The 26337-nt window shown below is 40.9% G+C and overlaps 1 protein-coding gene across 1 annotated transcript in view; it reads left to right on the forward strand.

Annotated features, from left to right (window-relative positions):
• AGBL1 (AGBL carboxypeptidase 1) overlaps positions 1-26337 on the forward strand; it is a gene marked incomplete at its 5' end in the record, with an annotated part of 274352 nt that overhangs the window by 183013 nt on the left and 65002 nt on the right. The window lies entirely within an intron of this gene.

The raw sequence follows: 26337 nt of genomic DNA on the forward strand, positions 1-26337 counted from the left end.
GGAAGAAGTCACGATCCCACTGATTATTTAGGAGGTGTTTTTCCATATTGCAAAATTAATTTATTTGCTTCCTACATTCAATGGAATGTATTGAAATGAGGTTGCCCCATTATGACTATATGGGGAATTTGACCTGGATAAGTGTCAGAGCATGGGACTCTTCAGCTTGAATTTGTGATGAAGCAGTAATATATGTATTCTTTCTAGGCTACCGTCACTTGTTAATGCTATGTGCAAGCACATATGCTTGCAATAATGTTTTTCCAAGACAAATAGAGAAAGAAAACTTAGTGATGTGATATGATTTGAAGCTCCCCAATGGCTTTGTCATCAAAAAGCTCTGTCAGCTTCATCAATGAAAAGCAAGTTCCTCTGTTGCAGAAATGCCCCCATAATTTATAGCAGGTTTCCAGTCTTCCCCCTGCAGGAATACTTAACCGACATTACCACCACCTGTTCCTCATGCCGAAAACCATTCTTACAAGCTTGTTCGCAGTTTTTAATGTTTATGAGGGACAATGAAAAAAGAGGGCTAAAACCTAGAGACATTCCTTTGGATTAGCTGCTCTCGCTTGTGCATTTGAACATATAAATGAAGCAATTAAGGCGTATGCTAAACACCATCCATGTTGTGGACAGCCATCCGACAAATTATTGGTGTATCATTAGAGAAAGCTACTGAAGCCTGGCTAGGCTGATGGTTTTGAGATATAAATCAAACTCTCACTTTTGAACTGGAACTAGAAGGGCCTTTACATAAAAATAAAATGGGAAGAAAAATATCGAACCCTGACTAGCCTCAGACACTGAAAAAAAAAAGCCATCTGGGCACAGTAACTCAATGAGCATTTTCCTTACTCTTGTAGTCTTCTGTTACTTTTTCCTTTGGTTTCTTTGATGTTAACGGGAATTCATTCCATTTTCCCAATATTGTGCAGTAGTTGATCAGTACCAAAATAATAGCAGGAAGCTGTCTAAGTATAAATATTTTTAAAGAAGTTAATAACAACAAAAAAAAGTTCCCTTACTTTGTAAAACCCCCATATTGTTCCAAATGTGTTCATGGTAGCTGAAAGCAAAGCCTTCTGTCCATTCACGTTTGCGCAGCATAAGTGAGTACCTCCATGGCATCCAGGAATGTGATGTCACTGCTTAAAAGGCAATGTGACAGTTACTTGTTCATTTTCACTCTACTGGGTATAATTGCAGGTTTGTGGAAATTTGTAGCTTAGGTGCAATTTGTCACCATTTGCAGACCAGATAAACAGCTGAATTGTTTAATACCACCTAGACGTGTCATATTGCAGGAGCTTGTTGCAGAAGGTTGGGGGAAGGGAGGTGCAAGGACCAAAGGGTTTACTGGCATATTCTTTTTAAAAAATAAATAATTCATGGAAAAAGATGGTGCAGTATGTTGATTCTGATTCAGAAAACTTTGTTCCTGTATTTCTGTGAGTCTAGGGAGAAGAATTACATAATTTTATTTTAATGGGAATAGGAGCCCTATTGAAACCAACGGAAGAATGCAGAATATAGAGAGCACACAGATACGGGCAGGAGGGCAGCTATTTCTACACCTTGATCTCAACTCACAGACTTTGGAAAAAAGAAAAAGATTCGCCAAAAAAAACCCATTTTACTGAGCAAGCTGAGGGGCACCACTCTGTCTAATTTTATTCAATATAGATAAAGTCTAACCTAGGTCTTCTAGGTAGCACAAGGAGGTCGCCAGAGCCTTGCAGCTTACTGGTGGTATATAATGGAAATTGTACTCTGCTGCTTCCTAGACTAGACTCACCTTTATGGGTTTACGGAGAATGAAATGTTTGTAGATTAAAATTAGCTCTGTTGTCTTCTGTGGTTACCAGAAAAAATGAGAAAGGTACAAATATCGGTGATTCCTATCAGAGCAGTATTCACTGGTATCAAAAGAAAAGAATTAGTATTGTTCAACCTTGATGAAAATGCAAGCTTTATTTAGTCGTTAGGGTTTTGTTTTGCAGAAAGCAAGCTGAGATTAAGCTATAAGCAGTGTGATGCATTGCGTAGTGCTTTTGTTAAATACATCTGTCTATTTCTAACGTATTTCATAAATTTGTTTTTCTGAGTGCCCATCTCTGGAGTACTCTGGGTGACAGGTCGAGCCATAGACAAAGAAGTTAATCCAGCATGGGATATAGCTGACTCCCAGACAAAATGTCTTGTTGCAAAAGTACATAGATAAAAAGCTGTGAAGCCAGAGGTCTCTTCTGTTGTGAACTCCCTACGGTTCATGTCCTGCATTTGTCTCTGTTTGCCCTGGTGTCTGGTGTGCGTGGCATTGACTTGGCATCTCAGCATCTCCCTCCGACATCGAACATTTTCACCTGTCAAGGTTTGTAACTGTGTATGTCTTTTAATTTTCTTCTTCAGGCTGTCTCTGCTCTGAGTATTTTGCAGCCTTATTCTTTCACCACTGCTTGAAGGGGATGAAGGAGCAGGCTGGACCCTGCCTGCTTCCCTGGAATAAACTACTTGCTGTGACTTTATATAGCTCTGTCAGAAACAGTGGTCAGTAAATTGGAGTAAGGTAATAGCTGACAGGGAACTGACTGCTCTAATGGAGGCATCCTGTGTGAATTCTCACACCAGATCATAGAATCATATAAATTCATAGAACAGTTTGTGTTGGAAGGGACCTTTAAAGGCCATCTAGTCCAACCCCCCTGGAAGGAGCAGGGACATCTCCAACCAGATCAGGTTGCTCAGAGCCCCATCCAACCTGGCCTTGAATGTTTCCAGGGATGGGGCATTGACCACCTCTCTGGGCAACCGGTGCCAGTGTTCCACCACCCTCATTGTAAATTTTTTTTTTCCTGATGTCTAGTCTGAATCTACCTCCCTCTATCTTAAAACCATTGCCCCTCATTCTATCAAAGGTCCATGGTGTTCAGTGTACTGTCTCCAATGAGTCAAAGAAAGGTGGAAGAAACCTTTAGCAGACCTAACTAAATGAAGTTTGCTACCCAGGCAAGAATTTCTTCTTGTCTACAGTCTATCTTTCTCCTAAAGTGTGAACTGTACGCTGTCATTTATAAACATGAGTAGGGTAACTGTTGGAATAAGTTCCCAGCAGAGGCTGAGTAGCAAATTAACTGCATCTGAGAATAAGTAACAGAGCCTGAACTTCCATCAGTGGGGCTATAATGCTAGTAGGACAGTAGAGTGTGTCCCCTAAAGCCAGGAAATCACTGGACATCATGAAGCTGGCCTTACAGCTCTGTGTCACTGGTCCTCAACATGTCTATATGGCAGCTGTCTCATGAACATGCTGAAAGGTGGTGGCACACACATAAGATACATTAGAGCTACAATGTGTGATTGCAAGGAAGAGGGGTTAAATTACTCTAGGTAATAGCTGGTCTCTGAATTTACAACCTGGGCTTTTGAGACACTTCATATTTGCTCTCATAGTTATTCAGGCATTATCACCCTCATGTTGCACAAGATCTACTTAAGGGACCTAGTTGTTCGTGGCTTTTTCTTTTCACAAGTAATATCCAGGTGTTTTTCTGCATCAACTAGCTCTTTTTCCACCAGCATTCAATAGGGTTGGTCTTATGAACTACTCTGACAAGGTCAAAGGCCAATTATGTGGAGAATTTTCTGGGCTTTGCAACCACCGTCAGACAAACAAAAATTCTGCCCTTTCCCAAACTTGGCCTCACAAGCATGCTATTGCTATGCCCCAGGAAGAATCACTAATTTTGTGTTTCAAGCCTCCTGCCATGCCTTGCAGTCAATTCTGGCATTCAGAAGCTCTCTGCTGGGAAAATGAAATGCCAGCTTGTACTTCGGACATGATGTTTTTCGATAATAGGTTTCATGCCTCATTTACTGTAAAAGCAATTAGGTTTTTAAGTCAACACTGTCCAGATAAGTTCACATTTGTCATGACCACAAAGAGGATGGGAAGTGACGGTTTGTTCACTTAAAGCAGGTTTGAGACAGAGAGAGAAAGCAAGAGCAGGCCTCAGCTATAGGTATCCTCCCTTTTTTCCTTGTAGTTTGAAGTGATGGCACCTTCCTTCCTTTTCTTTTTCTCTGCCCTCCAGGTTGTGCTAGGAAATGTTTTGCATACACTGCAGCAATTGTAACTATTTGTTCATAAGACACATCTTATATGTTGAGACAGCCTTTTGCAAAGTCATCACGCATTTTCTGCTGACTCAAATATTATTACCATTTTTCATTACCATTCTTCACCATTTCTTACCTTTTTTGAGCAGAGCCAAATCTCTCTCCACCCCAGATGGTAAATATGTCTAGCTCTGCTATTAATCAAAAGTAGGAGGCTTAGTCACTGCTCTGGCCCTTTGTCCAGTAATCTTTTAATCTTGCATACACTGAGCAGAGTTAGATTGGTTGGTGTATGGATGGCAAATCGAAGAATTGAGAAGGATTTGCAGATCATTTGGAACTGTGCTTGCTCTTTTTTTATACCACATTGATGCACCATTGTGATCCTGGATAGTATTGAACTATTGAATTTCCCATCTTTTCACTATAATGCACCTTCTCCTGATAATGGCTGTGCAAACAATTACACCCGTCTTTTAAGCTATGTGGCTAAATTGTGGTTCAGATAAAACTAAAGTGAATTTGAGGAGATGAAGCAAACAAGAAAGAGGAAAGTTCAAGTAATGCAGATGGAGCAAAGTATGCTTGCTTCATTTAAGGCACATTTAGTGCATCTTTGAATTGCAGAAGTGTATCGTTATACTTGTGTGCATGATGGGAAATGGCTCCCTTGCCTGGTGGTTTGGATCTTCCTATAGTTACAGGTGAATGTGGGTGTCCTTCCTTCAAGTTATATTTATTTTGATTATACAAACTGGAAAAAATTTCACCTGAAAGGTTCGAGTGCAAGACAGTGCTTCACCCTGCAAAATACCCCACCACCTCATAGTTAGGGTGTACCAGCATCCATAGCATGCAGTCCCCTGAGGTAGACTGGACAGTTGGACTCTGGGGAGTCCTCTGACACATGAATGAAGATGAAAGTGCTCTTTCATCATGTAGTGAATCTAACCCCATGAGGAAAAAGTCAGCAGGAATTATTTGACTGTTTTGATTCAGATTTCTATTTGATTGAAGCATCATTTTTCTTTAAGTAAAGATTTGGTGCGTTTTTAACCTTGATCATCTGTAGACATTAAATACCTTGTGGCAGCTTCCAGGAGAGAAGGTTCTTTATTGATTCTAATTTTTAGCTTAGTCACAGATTTTATTACTCAGAAAGGAATGTTAAATTTCTACTGCATTATGAGCATCTCTGGATGTGGTGTTTCTGTATTTCGATGCTGGAGAGAAAAGTGCTGTGGAGATGCATTTACCTAAGTAAGCCAAACTACCATGTCACTCAGGTGGTGCAGAACATGGGGCAAAAGGAGTTTTTTTAGTGTATTTTGTACAACACTTCTGAGCACAGTCTAACATTAACACAATGTGACAGGTATGAGAGTAGCTGAAGCTGGGCTTTGGAGCAGCCTGATGTTGCTGTAGCCATTTAGGATCAGTTCTGGAAATGGCTTAACTCCCAACTGTCTTATAATACTCTCCAGTGATCTTTCACACTGATGTTGCAGAGGGTAATGTTTTCTTGCCTTCCAAGTGTCTGACCTAAAGAATTGCTGCCTCTGCTGTTGAGAGGAAAAAACCTCAGATTTTGAGTTTGGATCTATTACAGGCTTTAGATTTTATTGTTGTTATATGACTTGATAATCGTGTTTCCTAAATAAGAATGTGAACCTTCTTCCATCCGCCCCTTCATCCTTCTTATCCTGAACTCTTCAGCATCTCTTCTTTGTTATTGCAAGAATACAAGCCCAATGAATTCTTTGGAGGTTCAGCCAAGCAATATAGACTGTAATAAATATATTTGGTATTCAGAAGGCTTTCATGTAGCTGTTCACAGGTGAGCCACTGTAATTCAGCAACTTTTCATTAACACTTTCTGGAGCCATCCCTATTTTCCTCCTATTGATTTTTATTATTATTATTATTATTATTAAATATTTTGGAAGCTGCACAGCTTCTGTTGATTGTGATCAAATGCTAGCCCCAGCTATGCCAGGCTGAGTACAGTTATTCACGCTTATTTCAGAGATAATTAATTTATCACTTAATAGCTAATAATAGTAATTGAAATAGCAGCAGAAAGGAAGGAGAGGAAAAGAGCAAATGGAGGAGAAAGAGATAGTAGAAAGAACCTCAAACATACACAAAAACATTGCTTGCTCACATATCTGTCTGAGCTTATTCAAATTATCTTACACAGACAGATCTGACTGGACTGCAGATAATGAACTTGTATATATCCAGTAGAACAAATGGGCTCTGCATTGTCCTTTCTGTGAGGCATATTGCTATAGTACTGTCTGGTATTAGACATTTTTGTATTGATTAGGAGCATCTGTATTTCTGTACTGCAATCCTTTTCCCTTCAGATCTAACTTGAAATATGAAAGCCACTAGAGCCCTTCACATGCTGGGTTAGAAAAATAAAGCTGATTGCTATCTTGGGCTCAGAAATGATTCCCCTTTACAAAGCCTCCCCCACAGGAATACTTTATGAGGGACATACACTTTACTCTGAGGTGCCTTTTATATAGACCAGGATAGTGCTGACTGTGGAACAGAATGGATTCCCCCCGCCACCCCGGAAGATGCAAATGATGATGGGAGGATCAGTCTGTTTAGACTATCAGTCATCTTGAATACAAGTATTCCCACAGAAGTGGGATTTCAGACTGAACGTGTCACAGATGTAGCACTGAAGATGCAGGTTCAGAGGACTATATATAGCCTTGTATAGACTACATACTGCAGCAGAATCTGAAACACCAGTTGCATTGGATTTGGGGTTCTGGCACAATAGCAGGAGGAGACAACTTTGTCAGTGCAACGCTGATGATCTCTGTGCTTTGTTTTCAGCTGTTTGATGGTATTAAGAAATGTAGATGAAAAAGGCTTTACTGTGGTTGGTATCCTCGTGCCTGTGAGCTGCTGGCAAATATGGATAAATAATAAGGCTGTTTCAAGAATGCCAGTGATTTAGTGTTTCCTTGTGGAACTTTTCCAAATGGTATTCCCAGAGTGCCAAAAGAACTTCAGAGACTTGTGAAAACCAGATAATAGATATTTCATACCAATACTTGCTACAGTACCTTCTTTTGGGCAGGAGAAGCAATGGATTAAGTGATTAGGATGGCAGTTAGCCAAAATGCATTTCTCTAACCCTTTAGAATAAAGCACATTTTTGGGCAAGTAGTGTATTTTGCCTCCGATGAGTTGCTCTCTTTATTGCAATTAATTATTCTGTCCACAGCTCCCAACAAAGCCTCTTGAGGAACACACTTATGTAGGTGAAAATTAGCTTGGTTGAGCTTCAAAACAGGTTTTGCTGTCCCATGTGTTGGAGGGTTAATCCTGGGACATAAATCACAGGAACAAGAGACTTTTTGATCTGGATTATCTGGATCAAACACTGCACCATTTGGAGTTCTCACCTCTGGAACCCAACATAGGCGCCAAGATGCCAAGCATCACAGAATTTAGAAGGAAACTGTAATGAATGCCAGGGGTCTGTGAGACTGTATAGAGCAGAATGTCTCCCAACCCATCAGTAGCATCAGAGCCTCACAGTCCTGCACAGCAGTGATAGTGACAGTGGTGCACACATTGACACTGTCTAAAGCAGATTTAGATGGGTAAAATACAGAGATAGAAGCAGCCGAATCCTCTGTAAAACCACCAGTGGCACCTAGTTTTTTCACCAGGTCGAAAGTTTGTACCCGTTTAAGCTACTCAGACAATAAGAGCTAAGGTGAACCAAATGGTTTTGATATAACAATGCTCCTAGGTACATTGTGCCACTGTCGCTGTGCCCTTTCTCTGCAAAGGGAACATAAGAACAGAGATTTCTGCTTTCAAGGCAAATAACTTGTTGCAAGTCCTTTTGGTCTGATGCCCAGCCTGCAAATGAGAGTCTGACCAGTCCTCTTGTACTGTGGTGACAGCGTACAACTGCTCTCTAGGAGCATACAAAAAAAAAAAAAAAAACAACTTAGCAAGACAAATGAGAGACTAAATAGTTAAAGGGATAGAGAAGGCAGAGAAATTCATAATTAAAGCTGTCGAGTTGCAGTAAAAGGAACGCATAGCCTGGAAGGAAAGCGGGTGGGTGAGCAAAGTGTCATATTTGGAGGTGAAAGTTGGCACTTGAACAGCATTTTAAAGTACTCGAAAGCCACCTCCTCTGACATCTCAGCTGTATTGTGTATTCTGTCAGAGGATCCGGCTGCTGAGCGTATTGTGGCTGTGACTCACACGCAGACCCTCCCGCTTCCTGTTGTGCTAGATATTGTAAAGAGAGACGTGGCAGCGGTATTGTGGGAGACATGAGATAAACGTGGGCAGATTGTTGTTTCAGGGCCCAGCACACACATGTACCAGTGTATAGAGGTACAAATGTTAAAGCCAGTCCCTGTAGCCTCTGATAATTCATTGTATTCTCTCAGAAACTATAGGGATTTATTAGGACGTATAGGTTGAACGTGAGGTTGGCAAACAGAAGTTGTGAGAATTAGTCTGGAGCTGAGACTAGAAGGATGGAAGGGGGAAGATCCACATGAAGTGAATACTTAGCCTTTTATTTTTTTTTTGTTTACAGAGCAGAAATGTACTCAAGCTGAAAATCTCAGATCCAATTCCCATGAACATGGGGAAAATTCAAGTACTAGATGAAGACCCATCTTTTTTTTTGTCCCTGGCCAGTTTGTAGTACTTAATAATACAGCCTAGGTAAGAGATCTTCTCTGGGAGAAGTCCAGGACAGAGCACTGCCACTTTCTTATCATAGTGCAACGTGAGAGGTATGGGACTGATTCTGGCCTCAAACAGTGCAGATGGACCTGTGATGTGCTGGAAGGATTCACTGTGCATATTGACCAACAGTGGGGCTGTTGGAGGAGAAGAGGGAAAGGATGCTGCTAGCTGAGATGGATTGGCACAACTCTATGGGAAGTTGTAATTCTGAAAGAATTGGATGGGACTGGAATGGGATGTAATGGCCAAAACAAAAAACCACCCCTGTTTGTTGTGAACTTTCCTTTCCTGAGGAAAGGTTACAGGTTCCTTTTGCCCTTGTGTCTGTGGGCAGAGGCTGAGGGTTCAGGCAGCTGCTGTCTGGACCCTGCATGCTGAGTGTAGCCAATGTGCCAGGGCAAGGGCTGCTCTCGGGGTAGGAAGGAGAGGAAGACTCAGAATAGTGTAAGAAGAAAGAAGAGGAGCATTCCCTCTGCATCTATTTGGGGATGTCCTCTCTATATTCCCCCCTTCTCCATCTTCTATTCCTATTTCCATTTGTTCCTGTTAAAACTTGTGGTTTTTGAATTAAGGAAAAGTTAATATCTGTAAGATTGAATTTAATTTTGAAAGTAACAGTAGCTTGCTTTATGATTAGGCTTTCAAATGTATCCCTAATCATTCAAAAATACAAAATCAGCAGCTTTATCTATGGCACATTACTCACCATTTAAACTATAATGGCTTCCTTCTAAGTATTAACAGTTACTCACTACCTTAAATCCCTGCTTCAACATGAGTTAGAGTCTGAGGATTTGGACTTGGAAGGCAGAATAAGCAATAGAAGCAGGTGAATGCCAAAAAAAGATTCTGGTATCAGACCAGTATCATCAGAAATTAAGAATAAGGGGAAGAATAGAAAGGATCTGTTCTCTATCTATTTCTCTCTCTGTTTGCTCTGTCTAGTCTACCCAACAAATTTTTACATCATGCTCTGTACTTCAGAATTGTTTCTGAAGATGCCATTTTATAGCATCCACCAAAAAGGCACTAGCGTCTCATTAAAAGATAAAAGTCCAATGCAATTCAAAGAGAAAGCGAACACCCATTGCAAATAAAAAAAGCAGTGTTTCATCTTCCATTGAGCTGCAGGGGGCAGCCAAGAATTTAGGTAAAGTATTGCTACCTGGATTTATCTTGTCAGGCTTTCCCTGGTATTAATGCTTCTTTTTTGTTCTAGCACACAGCTTGTGTTTTCATCTATGAACAAGTGAATCATAAGAAAAGAGGATTCACTGTAGTACACGAGTACAGTCAAGTGTCCTTTCTGACAGTGCTCAGCATTGGAGATTTCAAAAAGGGGTGCAAGAAATTGCCGTAGTGGACAATTACAGAATTCCTCTACCTTCTGGAGGAATGCCTTTCTATCTTCAGACAGTAGTTTATTTATACCTGGAAACATTAGAATTTGAGCCTTTCTGAATAATTATATTAACAATAATCCTTTCTTATGAAATATTCCAGTGCTCTCATTTTCTATATAAGTGCCTAGTGCTTTTTGAATCTTACATTGCTCCTGGCTGCACCCTGCTACCTCATGAGTTTTGCATATTAGCTGTGTGTTATGCAGAAAGAGGAAGTATTTCCTTTCATCAGCTGACCTTTCACCTTTGCAGATACACCTTTGTCCTCTGTGCAAGACAGAATATTTGGGAATGCCCAAATTGCCAGTTATTGTATAAGCAACTATAATCTCACTTCTTCTGCATCTGGTCATGAAAGATGCTCAAGACTTATAGTCTTCCTGTGCTTCTACTTTTACCACCTGCTTTGGAACCCTGTTTATTTATGTGGTGTCTTTTAAGATCTAGGAAGGCAAGAATTCAAGATTACTTTGCTAGGGAAACTGTAGCATTTGTTAAAGTAACAGTTTTGTGATATTTTCAGTGTTGTCCATGTGCCTTATCATTGATGTTTAGTGTTTTCAAGAAGCATGACAGGTTCCTGGGTTAATCAGCTCTATCCTCACCCAGTTTGATGAACAGTGTTGAAGAAGCCATTTTATCTTTGAGCAATTACCTTGGAAGATTACTGGCCACAACTGGGGTTAGTGAAGGAAACCAGAGTCTCTCCTGCCTGTAAGAAATCATGTCATCTTTTTAGACCTTTTAGGTTTCAGTGCTATGTGTCTGGCCTGAAGACAGTGCTTATTCTTACCTAAATAGCCCAGAAAGGACCAAGTAAAAAAGAGACAAACAAATGGATGAGCATGTGATGTTGGCAGATTGTGAGTGGTACAGAACAGGGAGCAAAAGGCAGAGGGTCCCTGTAAGAGGTGGTTATGGAAGGGTAAGGGCTGGCCAAGACTTAAGCCCTCTCCCTACCTTCCCCTGCAGCTCATGGAAGTGATTTTTAATACTACAAAGAACTTGATGCCTTAGTTTCGGGAGCTCGGGATTAAAAAAAAAAAAAGAGTTGAGTGGAAGTATAAATAATGGATTAGGTAAAAAAATGATTTAAGCACTTTGACAATGTCTCTGAGGTGTCTTTGCACCTTTCAAGGAAGAGCAGGTTGGAGACAGATGCAGAAACATGGCTTTTGTTCACTTTTTTCTCTCTCTCTTTTTAAAATCATACCCAAACTCTTATTGTGCAAATGTACTGTTCAGGATCAAAGCCTCATCTCTGAGCAGAGAAAGTCCCTGTAGAGCAAAGCCTGAAGGCTAAGCCCATAGGGCTGCTGCTGATGATATACTAGTCTATTTGGGAAATCCAGTCATGTATGACCCAGCACCTGGTGATGCAGTGAAGTCAGGAGCAGTGTATATACTGAGTCCTTGCATAACTTTTGATCTTCGTTCTCTTTGCCAGCTCAGGTCCCTCTGGTGGCCATGGTCCATCAGGAGTTTATCCTCACCAGTGTCAGATGTCTGTAAGGCTCTTCTGTAATGCAACATCTACTAATTCCTTAAATTTCTCAGAAATTGAATACTCTGGCATAGGGGCTGAAATTTATCTGAGAACGCATTGGAGGTGGAGGGAGACAGAGAAGTCTGTCTATCCTCCAAGCAAGATGTTCCTTTCCACACCAGGAAAATAATATTGGAGCCTCAAGAGCTTCAGAAACAGTGAAACCCACATCCCTGTCTGTCTCCCTCAACAGAGATTTATATTCTCAGAGTTTGGGACTGGGCTCTTCTCTGGTCCTTTGCTACTGAGTGACATCCCTGCGCGGTTTGCAGTCTTGCTGGGTTTTCCTCTCAGCTGGATCTGTAGCTGATGTAATCATGCAGAGTTTTCAAGCATTCTACAATCTTTACATCTTCTGGGTGTCCAGCCTACCTCCGTCTTCTCTACAGCAGTGCCACAAGTATGCCTGGAGAATTTCCCTACTTGTCCCAGTGTTGCTTTTCTGGAAATGATATGTGCTCTGCAGTGGCTCAGAAAATAAAGGCATGGAGGCATATGCCCTTGTTTAGTCCCCACTAATGGGTCAGAAGTGGAGATTAATAGGATAGGAAATGTGTTTCTACTCTGCAGTCGGTAAAGGAAATTCACTGGAACTAAATTAATCATGAAACAGACACAAAGAAGAGAATAGATTAGCAGAGAATTAACTCATTAATTAGATTCATACCAAAGTTCAGAAGAGAGGATTTCCTTCAAGATAACAACTGAGTTCAAAGATCAGCAAGGGTTGGTCTGGGGAGGCACACTATTTCTGAGCTCTATCAGGTTTTGTTTTAGGCCAACATCTGCCTGGTTATAGTGGTGTATCAAAAAAAAAGCTGCTGGAAGGAATTCAGCGGCTGGCATTGTCCGATTACGGAGTGCCCAATGATGGAAGCTGTTATCAGCCCATTCACATTGCTAACCTCTGGTTCCTGTGTTAAGGCCAGGGCCCTCTCTGTTGTGCCACCTCGCTATATTTAGAGCTCAATTGGAAGTCCTTGTGTGAACAGCAGCAGCTTGTTGGAGTGGGTTTTTTTTTCCCAGCGTGAGAGTGAGCAGAATCCACATGCAGATTTCAGTAAAGTGCTAAGACACTGTCCTCCATGCTGCACTTCTCGGGACCCCCAGCTTGCCCTCTTTGTTCAAACGCACAGGGGCAGGGTGGGACAGAGGTACGTTTCTGAGGAGATGGGGTTTGGCTGCCATCTCCTCATTGTTCTAATGGGATGCTTCTCTACGTGATCCCCTCTTAGGCCGGGCTGCAGCTTGGACCTAGGGATAATTCAGGATCCACGCAGTGGTGTTCTTGTTAAAGCAAGATTTAAACTGCCTGTCGTCTTCATTGCACTTTACTGCAATGTTGCTTGCTGTCTCCCTTCACATTGCCAAGTATGGATACTGCGATGAAGGAAATGTGGGACAGAAGAACTCACTTTGCAACTACCTGTTACTCCGTGATGCAAAAGGCCCTGCCAGCTCCCTCCAAGCCCTGCACAGCCTCTGAAGTGCGACCTGCTGCAGCCCCGCTGCGGACGGTCCCTGCTACCGCGCTGTGCGTGGGAACACATGCTGAGCTGGTGATCAGTGTGTTGAGACTGGGTTTTGCAACATGTTTTTAATGAGCTAACAAACCAGAGCTAAACACCAGTTGAAATGAGAGTGAATCCATGTGATAACGGCCCCCTGCTTTCTGACTTACCCTTTCCCGTCTTCTGCTTTTGCTGAGTCTCAGCATGAATGTAATCAAACCGTACTCCGAACATCTGAGCTGCCTATTTGCCACTTAGGACTTTCTGGGTAGTGAAGTTTCCACATTGTTTATTTAAAGTTAAGTGTTCTGCTGGGTCTCGTATCACTTTCTGTAAATAACAACTGTCCTCAAAATTCTTCAGGCTGATTACCGAGACTGACAATCTGTGTGTTTTGAGTTGCTGAGCTGTATTAATCCCTAATATACTCTGGTCTGTGGATGGAAAAGTTAATGCATTGAGGATGTCACAAGAGGTAAAAGCCAAAGGACTTACTCTTCTTGGACACATGAGGTACTTCTGTTGTGATGTGAATAAATCTCCCAACAGCAGTAGTGCATATTTCTGATGCGCGTAAAGTGTTAGAGGAGTCTGCCTTTGAATCCAACATGATAGAGATTTTATAGCACCAGAGCTAATTAATTTCTAGAAAAGAGAAAGTATGCTTTATTTTTACCTACCCATAGCTCATCATGGTAAGGTTTATTCCACTTAATGTTGGAGTTGATGGGAGTGGGTTGGGGTAGAATACACATACACACAAATAAAAACTATATCAAAGTCTTTCAGGCTCACCAGATAGGATTAATCAACTTTATTAACCTAAATTCTAAAAGTTAAGAATCTCTCATCAAAAGCTTTCTTTACAGTCATTGAGAGCAATTCATTCCATCTATCTTACACACCTTTCATAGGTTCCACTTCAATTTAGTAGCAGGATGACTAACTAGGGAAAGCTATCTCACCAGGGAGTGGGGAAAAAAAGGAAAATAAAAGAAGATAAGAGAAGACATGGTCTATGGCTGTAATCTGTTCTCCTTTCTATTTTAGAGTCTAAGCCTCTTCCTATCAGAGTGTAAAAGTTGGAAATGCATCTCCTCAAGCCTTACTGAAAGACAAAATCTAGCAGATGGGAAAATGAAAGGAGATAGCAGGTCCATAGATTATATAAAACCCAATCCAGAGTTTATGCTGTGGTAATTCAGTCCTGTATAATCCGCACCAGACTGATGAAATACCACCTTGTACTGTGGGTGTGACCCAAGGCAATTGAAGACTTTACTGTGCTGTGGATCAGCAAAACATTTCTTCTTTGTGCTTTTAGTACAGCAAAATGCTTTGCCACTTCTTTTGTTTCCTTCCTCCAGTCACAACAAAGGAATGTTGCAAGTGGCTTCAGAAAAACAAAGCCTACAATAGAAAAGGGATTTAGAGAGAAGAGATTAGATGAAATTGGTAAGAAAAAGAATTCCCAGTGCTGCGTTCCCAGCTCAGCCATCTGAAGGGAAGCCCTCTGCTCCTGATCTCTTATGATTCACTTGGCAGCTCTACCCTGAGTGGCGTCTCTCCTTCATCTATACCACTGTGAGCTAATACCCAGTGATAACAGCCCTGCCAAGCCTGGTCACTGCTGATGCATCGTACACAGCTTTCATTAATCTATTTGTGCCTAACAGCTCATCAATTAAAGCTCATTCTAATTCCCTTCCTTCTGATCTTCTGTGGACTTTTTGTGAGGAGGAGTGAGTTTGCAAGAAGGGAGCGCACTGTCATACTCCCTAGGTTTAGCTGTAGCATCAGTGGGTTTTGTACAAGCTTTCCTTTAACACTGCGCGGTTCAGTCAGCGCATGCTGGCATAGACTTAGAATCATAGAATGGTTTGGGTTGGAAGGGACCTTTAAAGGTCAAGTAGTCAACCCCCCCTGCAAAGACTTGCATTTCCTCATCTTCCTGTCTTTTGACCTTACAGTGATTTCCTTTTATAAATACTATTGTTTCCGGTAGAGACTGATTTTCCTGGTTTGGGTGCCAAGCACAATCTTACCAGTGCATCTCATTTCTGAGATGCGCCTACTCCTGCTATGGGTGGTGGAAAGTGATGAAAGTCATCCCACACTGCTTTAGCAGACCTAACCTCTTACAGTCCTGCTGCTCCTTTATTTCTGCTCTGCCAGTTAGTATGGAAATTATTCCTCCTATGTTATCATTGTGGGGAACGAACTTTTAGCTTCACTTGTGTTTGCATAAAATTGGAGAAGTTAAGGGCTGGCAGAGATCTCCACAGGTCATCTATTTCCCACAGAGAGGATCAACTTTACCTGTATCGTACCTGATATGTTAGTCTAATCTTTTCTTAAAGAGCTCTAATAAGGGAATTACCAGACTCTCTTCAAATAATCTGTTTCAAGTCCTACTACCCTTATGTTTTCCAGGTATCTAGCTTGAACCCTGTCTTGCTACAAGAAGTCCTTGCCAGTTATTTTTTGCCTTATCCAGCCTAGGCATAGAGAACTGATTATTTGCTTTTCAATGTGTGCTCTGGACCCTTTTCAGTTGGGCCAAGTTGTTTTTGAACTGCTTTGTCAGAACAGAACACTAGCAGAGATCTTAGTGCTGTATCAAGAGAGAACAAATTAATTTATATGTCTTAACAGCTTACATTTTTTTTAATAGCCACCCAGTATTGTATTTGCATTTTTGTAACAAAGTGGAATGGATGGCTCATGTTTAGCTTGTATTCTTCAATAATGCAATTTTTTTTTTTCCCAGTAGAAATGCTATCTTGCCATTGCTCATGATTTGTGTGTTTGTACCATTGATTATTACTGCCTAATTGTAATAGCTTGTACTTGACCTTACTGAATTGCAACTATTTTCTTCAGGCTACCTCTTCAATTTGTTAAAATGATTTGGAATTTTAATACAATCTTCGTCTTACTTTGTTTTCATCTGCAAATTGAATTAACATATTTCTTATTTCATCTAAACCTTTCATGAAAATATAGAATTGTACCAAATCCATGACTGAGTCCTGCAGAGGCTCTTTCAACACATCTACCTGTTTTGACAGTTAAACACTGAGAACAACTCTTAGAATACAATTTTCTGGACAGTTTATATATTTACTCTGCTGTAGTTCATCTAGACCATGCTGTTAATTCATTCTGAGAATTTGAAATAGTTTAAAAAAATTTTACTATGTGACATCTCGTCCACTGGGTATTCCCCTGATACCTTCTTGCAGAAGCAAATTAGAATGGGTCATCATAAACAAAGCTGTGTTGACTGATACTCACTTATTCTTTTCTCCGAGGTACTTCCAAATTGTTTCTTTATTCTGAGGAACTGGAGTTAAGCCGATAGGTCTATTGTTCACTGTCTTCTCCTCTTTTCTATCTTCAAAAGATAGTTACTACGTTATGTCAGTTATCTAGTTCATCACCAGTCCTCCCTATGTTCTAAAAAAAATAATCGTTAACAGCTTTGAGATTGATTGAGTCGGTTCCTTAGAGCTGCAGAAGGAGTATAGCAGATTCAGCTCATTTGGAAAGATCTAAGCTGTGTAACTTCTCTAACTTATTCCTTTTGTATTCTAGGCCTCCTTTACTCCTTTGTTAGTTCTTAACAATGTTAATTAATCACAGCTGACCTTTTTATGAAAATTGATGCAAAATCACTCTTCTCAGCCTTATTGTCAATAGATTTTCCTTCTTTGGAAAGTGGACTAACAATTTATGCTGCCTTATACTACTAATAAACTTAAAGAATGATATACTTTTTCTGTGTGATATTTTTGTGAGTCTCATCTCACTTCGTGCCACCATTTTTTAAGCTTTATTCCTAGCTGTTCTTTCTGTACTGTTGCACTTGTTAGTATTAACCAATCTATTTTAACCCTTTTTTGAACTTCATTTGTACTTTTGCCATACGTTAAAAGTCAATTAAGACCTTGTGGTATGACTAAGTTGGTCTCTTAACACTTTGGCTATCTTTCTTTGTAATAACATAGTTTGGATTTATGTGATTTTTCTCAGGAATTTGCAGTTGCTTTTAAGTCTCTTACAGAAAGAAAATTCTTAAGGTTCCCCACCCACCCATCTACCCATCTCTCCTGAGTTCTCTGCTGTGGAAAGTTTAGATAAAGCCTCATCTGCTTGATCTTACTCTTTTGTGAAGCTTTGGTGGAGCTCTTCCATGGAAGCACCTTTTGTGATTCTGGAATTTGCATGGTCTTTTTCTTCTGACACTGCTTGCAAGGAAAATGTGAGTTTGTGCTTTAATGGTAGAAAGCTGTATGTCTTGTGCTGGGTTGACAAAGTCTTTAAAAGTGAGAAAATCTCCTAGATATCAGGGTTCATTGCCTCTGAAGGAAACAGAGTTCCTGTTCAGAATCAGCTTTGCCTGAAAATCATACTCAGAGTCAGGCAAAGTTACAAGACAAATAAAACCACATTATTCTGTTCAAGTGTAGCTCAAACATAGATTGCTAAGTTCATCACATGCTTGTCATTACAAAATGACAAGCAAAACCTTTGCTCATTTTATCTAAAGACCTTGGCTTTATCTCTCATTCTGAAAGTTCTGTTTCCCAAAGTCTCTTCATTCTTTCAAGGTATTGACAGGAGTTTTTAGTTGATTTAAGGTAGTAAAAGTAGATTGGAGGTAGACTCTAGCATATTTGACGCTTTGTTAGTCTGGCTGATGCTCTATAAAAACCCTCAACTAGTATCCTGAATCATCTGATTATTCCAGCTGCATGCCTGATAATTGTAAACCCATGAAGATTTACTTTCAGGTCTCTTGCTGGGTACCTTTGGTTTACCTTGTAGAATCTAGGAGAATCCAATAAGTTCAATAGCCTTGACACTGGTCAGTGTCAGCAAATTATTACTACATTTTTTCCTTCTGACTGAACCGTAGGTATTTATTTCATTTGTTACTAGCCATTCCCTACCTCATGCTGGAGTGAGCATTGTCAGCTACCCTGCTAAGCTTCTGATTACAATATCCTATTAGTTCTGTGCTGTAAACATTTGAAATTTTCTTTATATGATTTTATTGGTATTCTGCACTGCTCAGAGCCTAAACATGACACATTCAAATACAAGCAGTTTTATTGGCAAGCCCTCATGACTGATCTCAGTGGTGATATAGGGTACCGGTATTGTCACAGTGTTCATTTACTTACTCTCTTTAATCATTATGCAAACACTGTCAGCAAATCTATTTCCCACTCTAATCAGTATTTCAGAGGAAGTGCATGAGCGCCTTAACATATGAGTCTCTAATTCCCTTGCCTGTCCATTCTGAAAAAGCTGTACACCTTCATATTCCTATGCTACTCATGAATTATCCTCTTGCCTGCCCCCAAAGACCATTAGCTGACTTCTTTCCTATCCAATAATTGATTTGTCCTCAGCAGACTTAGGAGCAGTCCTAGGAACCGTATGTAAATGTTATGCTGAAGATATAATTACTGATGCCCCTCTCCACCACTTCTGGTGAAAATAGGACTCAAGTCTAGAGCATTATGTGCTTGGTCACTCTGAACAGTCTGAGAACTACTGTAGCAGGAAGACTTTTCAACAGTGATGAGTCAGGGAGCATCCCATGTCCACAAAGCCTCTCTGCTCTCTCCAGTGAAGGCTTCTTAGACTCCCTGTAAGAACTCCCTGGTTTAGCACACTATTCAATCAAGAAGTTGAACTTCCTGCCCCCCCCCCCCCCCCCCCCCCAAGTCTATAGGCTTACTGGGATAGAGCAGACATCATCTCTGTGTGTACATATGGAGATGGTGGGTGTGTTTAGGTGTGGGAGTGTGCATGCCTCAGTGTTTTGGAGTGTATTATCAATTTTCCCTAGTGTTTATTATTTGAAGATGGAAATCTGTAGCTGCACTCTGTTGGGTCTTTGTCTCCTCTAATGACAGCAACTTCTAGCTCATACTAATATATAGCTTGCTGAAAACTGCATAGCCCATAGAATAGAAAGCACGACGTACAATTTCATATGACAAGACAGACATCAATGAAAAATGAAGACCAACCTTATCTGAGCTGAGGAAAGTATAGAGGAAGACAGAAGGAAGGTGTGATCTTAAATAAACAAACAAACAAAAGGGAGAAATTGAAAGGAAAAGGAAATATTGCAGTATGTGGTGGCCATAGTTGCATTCACTTTGCTGCAGTGTCTTTCGGTCTTCTGGACCAGAACCGTTCATAAGAGGGCTTAAGGAACAAACTGCTTGCTAAGTACCACTCATGCATAGGTTTATGTCCTGGGTTCCCAGTTTCTTAATAAGAACTCTTAATTAAAATCTCAAGTTTAATCTTATAGAGCCCTAAGCAATCCATTGTTCTTTTGTATTTCTTAGTTCTCATCAAAATTTTGGGACCTAGGGCACTCAATAGCTTGGATCCTTGGTATTCAGCATTATTCACCAACTGTATTTTTGCTACCACATAGCAGCTGAGTGGCAGCCGAATCCCGAGAGGTGTGTAGGACGAGCTGAGCACCTCTAGTTCTCTCAGACTGCCCATGCACAAAGTTGACTTTGTTTTCACTCAAGATGTGAACTTAAACAAGAATATGTGCCATGTTCGGTAAGCACAGCTTTACCTGGGGCTCAGTTTGGCTTACATGAGTTGATGTCTTTAGTTAAAGTGGCTGTATTCAAAACCATGCAGCTAATTTCTGACATAAACCTCAAAGCTTTTGGCTGCTTCACTTACAGAATAAAAGAAGGACAAGTGTATTTAATTCATAACATGTGGGGTTATGTTAATTTAAGTGGAGTTTTGTGACTTGGGCTTGTTCTTTCCAGTCATGTTCAGCACTTGTTCACTGGAACTGTGCCTTACCTGCACTGGTAGAAAGAACAACAGTGGGAGTTGCCATCATTTTGAAATGCCATTACCTACCTGGAGAGATGAAAACTGTTTTGTGAATACAGACTTGGACTGAGGTGGACATGAGGTGAAAGAGGCTGATCTAGAGGCCACTGGATATAATATGAGTCCTTCTGTTGAATTCAGTGAGCTTGGAAATTTTAATACTTTCATATTTTTCTTTTCTGTCACATTTGTATCTAATCATGTTTTGTATCTTTTTTTTTTTTTGGATCAAAAGGCGCTCTGATGTCCTTCCTGCAATCTGGAGGATAATAATTATCTCTGAGATGCAGCATTTTAGCTGAACGTTAAGAGGGAGGAGAAGATAACAGGAAAAAAAAAAAAGACAATTTTCTTGGGATATCATTTTTTAGACCTTCAGGGAAGTAGTAGACATATTTGTAAGTTCAGTGTTTTAGAGCAAAGAATAACCTTAGGAAAGACAGAGAATAAAGGAAAAAAAAAAAGGAAAAAAAGAGAAGAGGGAAAAAGAAAAGAACAAGGTTTGGTTTTTTTTATAGATTTCTGTTTTCTCTCCCCCATTGCTCCTCCTCTGCTCACAATAAATTTCCTAAGGTCTTTAGGGATCACCTAAGGTATGGTGATTCAGTAAGTGGTGGGGTTAGATATGAAGTATAACACAAACTTAAAAGTACTCTTCTTAAATCGCAAAGTGCATCTGATACTCTGAGAAGAGAGTTTGTTTCATTTCACAGCTGATGAAAGAGCTCCTCCACCTTGCATACACTCCAAACAAATTTTTGAGGCTGAACTTTTACGTGAATCACAGCGAGCTGCACTGAGGCTTGGGACTGAGTGCTGGGATAGGAAAGGACTGCGGCTCAGAAGTGAGGCAGGACTGGAAAAAACAGGAGATAATACGGCTGAAGACTGAGTGCGTTAGCAGAGTCATTTGACAGCCCTACACTAGAATTACAGTGTGTGTTCCAGGTTCACACTGGCACATGTTGATTATGTTTAGGCATCATCCTGTCCCTGATAGCACAAACAGGGACTCTGATTAATTCTGAACCCTCTATTGTTGTTAGGGCTGTGTTCCTAGTGAGGGAACAAAGAATAGATCCAGTACTGCTGAGAAAGAGGGGCTTGACTGCTGTGTGGAGTTGCTGTGTGTGTGAGAATCTGCCTGCTTTGCCCAGCACATGTGGTTTTGGAGGATCTGTGTAAGAACTTACATAAACTCTGAAACAAATGTTTTTGGGAAATCCTGGAGAACGTGACTTGGAAATTCCCGGAGCGTTTTCTGTTTTCTCTTGCTTTCTTTATCCCATGTCAACAGCTTCCTATTTCTAATGGTTTCTTTTTTTTTTTTTTTTTTAATGGTTTTGGCCTCTTCTTTTCCCTCTTTTCCAGTCACATCATATAAATCCAAGGCTTTCTAATCTATATTTGTAATACATAGCAAAGACAAGATTACTTTTAAAATGAGAATAGAAAATAGTACCTGGCTCCCTCAGATAAGCCTGAGACAAAGCCAAACCAGTGCTGTTCTCCATAGAGTCCTGGTTATTGCATTGACTTCTACTTGCCTTTTACTCCTGTGTTAAAATATAGTTTAGGAAGTACTTCATAATATAGTTCAGAAAAGTGGCAGTAAAGATTACATTGTGGGGTGTCATGTTAAGTCTCTGTCAATGACGCCTAAATCCAATTTGCTCACTTCACAAATCAAAGGATGATTTTTTTTTTTTCCCTTCATGTAGGTACCTCTGGCACCAGGAGTACTACCTTAGATCTTTCAGTCAAAATGACTATTTTCTTAGCTGCTATACTGATAAAGAACATGGAAACAAAAACCTCTAAGCAGAATTTTCTGTTCTTGTGTAGTAATTCTTTTACTTACATAGAATATCATGGCAGCTACAACAAATTCGGTGGCTTTAATTAGCTCTTTCCCTCTTCTGTACAATAGGATACAAAGGAAACACTATATGCCTTTGAGCTATTTGTGTAAAGAACTACAACCAAATAATATATTTCAACTATTTTGATACTGTTCCTATCATCATCACTGGTATTTATCTGCCCAGTGTCCAGGGCTTTGTGTCATGACTATGAAGAAAAAAAGACAGCTAAATGCTGCAAAACATTTCCAACAACTGTGAGTTTGAGTTTTTGTGTTTGGTTTGATCATGTTTGCATTCCTTCTGTCTTGCTTTCTGCCAGCATCCTGGCTAGGGGTGATCTGGCACAGAGGGAGGTGGATTATAGAACTATCGTGGGAAGGACATGCAGAGCTTGCAATTGTGTGTGTTGTTGGTTTTGAAATCTGAGCTTATCCGGCAATGAAACAGAAAAATCCTCTGTGACTTAGGTGTGTATGGCAAAACAGTGAAGAAAAATCATTATCTTGCATCCAGATTTTCATAGGCAGAAAAGAAGCAAAAATTACAGAATAAACTATTAATAATTTAATTTTTCTGCATTAGAAGAAGAGTAATTTCAGAAGGAATGGTTTAATTGTGGTATGGTGAGTGGCACTTGATAACGGTCTGTGTCCAATATCCTGACAAGTGGTATATTAATGCATTGTCCTAATTTCTGGATCACAAATGAAACTATGACGTTCTCCCTTCCCTGAGGTTTAGAAAGGGCTATTTAGTGACCTAAAACTACTTTTTCTGTCTTAACGGGTCATAAAGCTTTGTTTCAGCTTTATAGATGTTCATGTCCTAACTCTGATAGAAGTTAAAAAAAAAAAAAAAACAAAAAAACCCAACAAATTAAAAGCATGAATTATAGCCCATTTTGGGATTTTGACACAATTCAGATTCTTGAATAGCAGTGATCCAAATTAAATTAGCTTAAATTGATCGGTTTCCAAATTTAGCTAAATCACCTTTTAGGTCCAAGAGAGTGTAATGTAATTGTACTTAAATAACTCAGCAGATCTTAGGCAACAGATTCACTTACGTGTTCATTACTGGACTCAACATCTCTCTTGGTGAATGCCAAGGAGGGCTGTCTTCTCAGGTGCAGATGGAATGAGTAGAATGAGGATCAGAAATGCCTCTGGTCTGATCTTCAAAGATGAAAGATTAGTGTAATTGGGAAAAGCAGACCAATGGGAAGGGATCTTCCCCTACATTCATCTGCCATCGTATTTGTTAATGTCTTTTCTTTCAGCAAAGAATTAGATCACGAAACATTAAGTATGTCTATTTTTCTAGGAAAAGACTTTGTGAAGGGAAACAATTTGTTAAAGATACTTGAATACTCTGAATATGAAGTGGTAAGCGCTTGACGTCTCCTCTTAGTGTCAGCCATCCAAGAGCTTTCTTGTTCCTACCACATGGAACTTTGCTAAAGAATAATCAAAGTAAAGCAAAAAGCCCTTTTTCTCCTTACTGCCATTCTTTTCTACTCAAGGTGGAGGGGGGAGGGATTTGGTGCCATGAGATAAAACTGCGAAAACAGAAGCAAAGGCATAGAAACTGCCTGCTTTCATCCTGCGCAGCATTGCCCTACTCTGAAGGAGTGCTTCTCTAGCTTTACATTTTACTCACACTCTGAGCATATTGATGCTGAGCTTTCTGTGAAATGAGGCTGTAGTTCTTTGCCTTCTAATTAGATTGAAGCCACAATGCAAAACACCTTCTTTGGCGTCCTTTTAGGAGAAGCAAAAAAGACGAGCATCACAGCAGGTGAGAGAAGAGAGAAATAGGGAGTCAGAAAAGGATGCCTGCAAAAAACTGTGGGTGAAGTCCTGCCCTTCCAGGAACATATTCTTCTTCCTGCACTGTGTCTCCAAGTCCTGGTTCTTCCAGGCTGCCAAGTGAGAAAAGACAACTATCCTTTTTCTGGGACATATAAAAATCTGATGAATCCTGTATTTTATCACCTTTGAGGGCAATTTTCCAATCATGCTACTGCTATATTTACTCATGACAGCTGAATTCAGAGAGCAGAAAAATAGTGCATCACTGTCGTAGTTCAGCCCCGATCGGGACCAGACTACGCAGTCTCTCTCTCGCTCCCCCCACCCTCCAAGAGAATAGGAGGAGATGATATAAGGAAAACGGCTCGAGGTTTGAGATAAGGACAGGGAGAAATCCTTAAAGTTACCGTTACGGGCAAAACAGACTCGACTTGGGGAAAACTATTCATTTATTTCTAAAATTAGCAGGAGAATGAGACAGGGAACAAGATAACCTCCCCCCACCCCTCCCTCTTCCCGGGCTTAACATTATCTCTATTACCTCCCCTCCCGAGTGGCACTGGGGGGGGGGAAGGGAATGGGGGTCGCGGTCAGTTCATCACGCGTTGTTTTACGCCGCTGTATCATCGTCAGGGGAAGAACTCCTCACATTCCTCCTCTGCTCCAGCGTGGGGTCCCTCCCACGGGCCACAGTCCTTCGTGAAACTGCTCTGGCGTGGGTCATCTCTTCCACGGGGTGCAGTCCCTCTAGAACAGCTGTCCCAGCGGGCCCTCCACGGGCCACAGCCTCCTTCAGGCCTCCACCTGCTCTGGCGTGGGGTCCTCCACGGGCTGCAGGTGGATCTCTGCCCCTTCGTGGACCTCCATGGGCTGCAGGGGGACAACCCGCTCCATCATGGTCTTCACCACGAGTTGCAGAGGAATCTTGGCCAGAAGCCGTATTACTCCTCCCCCTCCTTCTTCACTGACCTTGGTGTCTGCAGCCGTTCCTCACAACAGGCTGGCAGACGCCTTGCAGGATCCTCTTTACATCTTATTCACTTCTCATCTCCTCTCCACTTTTTGCAGCCAGGCTGGGCCGAGTTGGGCCCAGTCTGCTGCCCGGCGGGAGGCCAGAGGGTGAGGCCTGCAAGGCCCACGAGGCCTGCGCCTCCCCCTCTCTGCCCCCTGCTCAGCTGCTTCACATCTTCTTCCTTTTTTTTTCTGTTTTCCCCTACTTAAATACGTTATCGCAGAGGCGTTATCACGGGACATTCTGCTACCAATTGCCTCGGCCTTGGCCAGCAGCGGGTCCTCCCTAGGCCCGGCCGAGTCCACTAAACAAAGGGGAGCAACTTCTAGCAGTTTCCTACAGAAGCTACCACCTTAGGCCCCCCCTCACTAACAAAACCAGAACAATCACTCATCCACAATTTGAATCAAGCTCAATTCCATGCTTAGGAACCTTGTTTTATGGAGGAAGTTAAGATTTATTACTTTAGTGTCAAAGGTAATGAATTTGCCAAATATGCAAGTAGAATATTGCCTTTTGTGGAATTAGAATTTCCTCCTGTTTATATTCCACTCTGTATGTATATATCTAAATTTCAGGACCCTAGCAATGTACCTGTTCAGTATTAGCATATACCACCCCCTTTTGTTTCCATAAACTCATGAATAAGGGCTAGAAAGAAGCAATGTCCCTGAAGAGTGACTGACCTGTGAGGCTGATGGACTATGGGCAATACACCTGCCATGCAGTCTCCCTATAACTTATGTGGTTAAGAGCTAAGAGTCTCAATAAGCTGAAAGGATTTTTAGTTTTGCTTTTGGGATGACTGCTTTATCATGCATGACAGAGATGTGAATGAATATGGAAAGTCATCCTTTCGAGTGGTAGGGACTCTTTTGTCACATAGCCTGGAAAAACAAATAATTTGGCTAACAGGAATCTGACTTATACAAGATTTAGGGAAAGAGAAAATTAACACTAAAAAAAACCCTAAATGTTTTTCTTTCTACTTGAAAGTGTTGTGGCTGTAAACTCTGTTTCTTTGGCCCTTCTGCAACAAGAAACAAATGCAACCAGCCATAGGGCAAAGTTAAGACACTCCTTTTTGCAGTGACATAGAGCTCCTAACTGGGGTCATGGAAGTTCTCGCTGGTTTAACAGTACAGGTATCCCATCCTAGATCTTGTGCATAAGAAAGACTGATGGAATAATTCCAGCTGACAAAGGAAAGAAGTTGACACGCTTGTGACTTTTAGTGCAGTTGCACTGGAGTGAGAGTAGGGATGGTGGAAACAGCCTTGACAAAGAAGGAGTATCAGACAAAATGCAGGTGACAGTGCAATTTATCACATGGCTGTGAAATGTATTAGCTGCCTATCACTCTCAGTTATGTAAAACAAAGAGAGAGAAAATTGATTAAACTATGACTTCTTCCATCTACCAGCTGT

This window comes from Chlamydotis macqueenii, chromosome 12, assembly GCF_036417535.1.
Source record: "Chlamydotis macqueenii isolate bChlMac1 chromosome 12, bChlMac1.mat, whole genome shotgun sequence".
NCBI lineage: Eukaryota > Metazoa > Chordata > Aves > Otidiformes > Otididae > Chlamydotis > Chlamydotis macqueenii.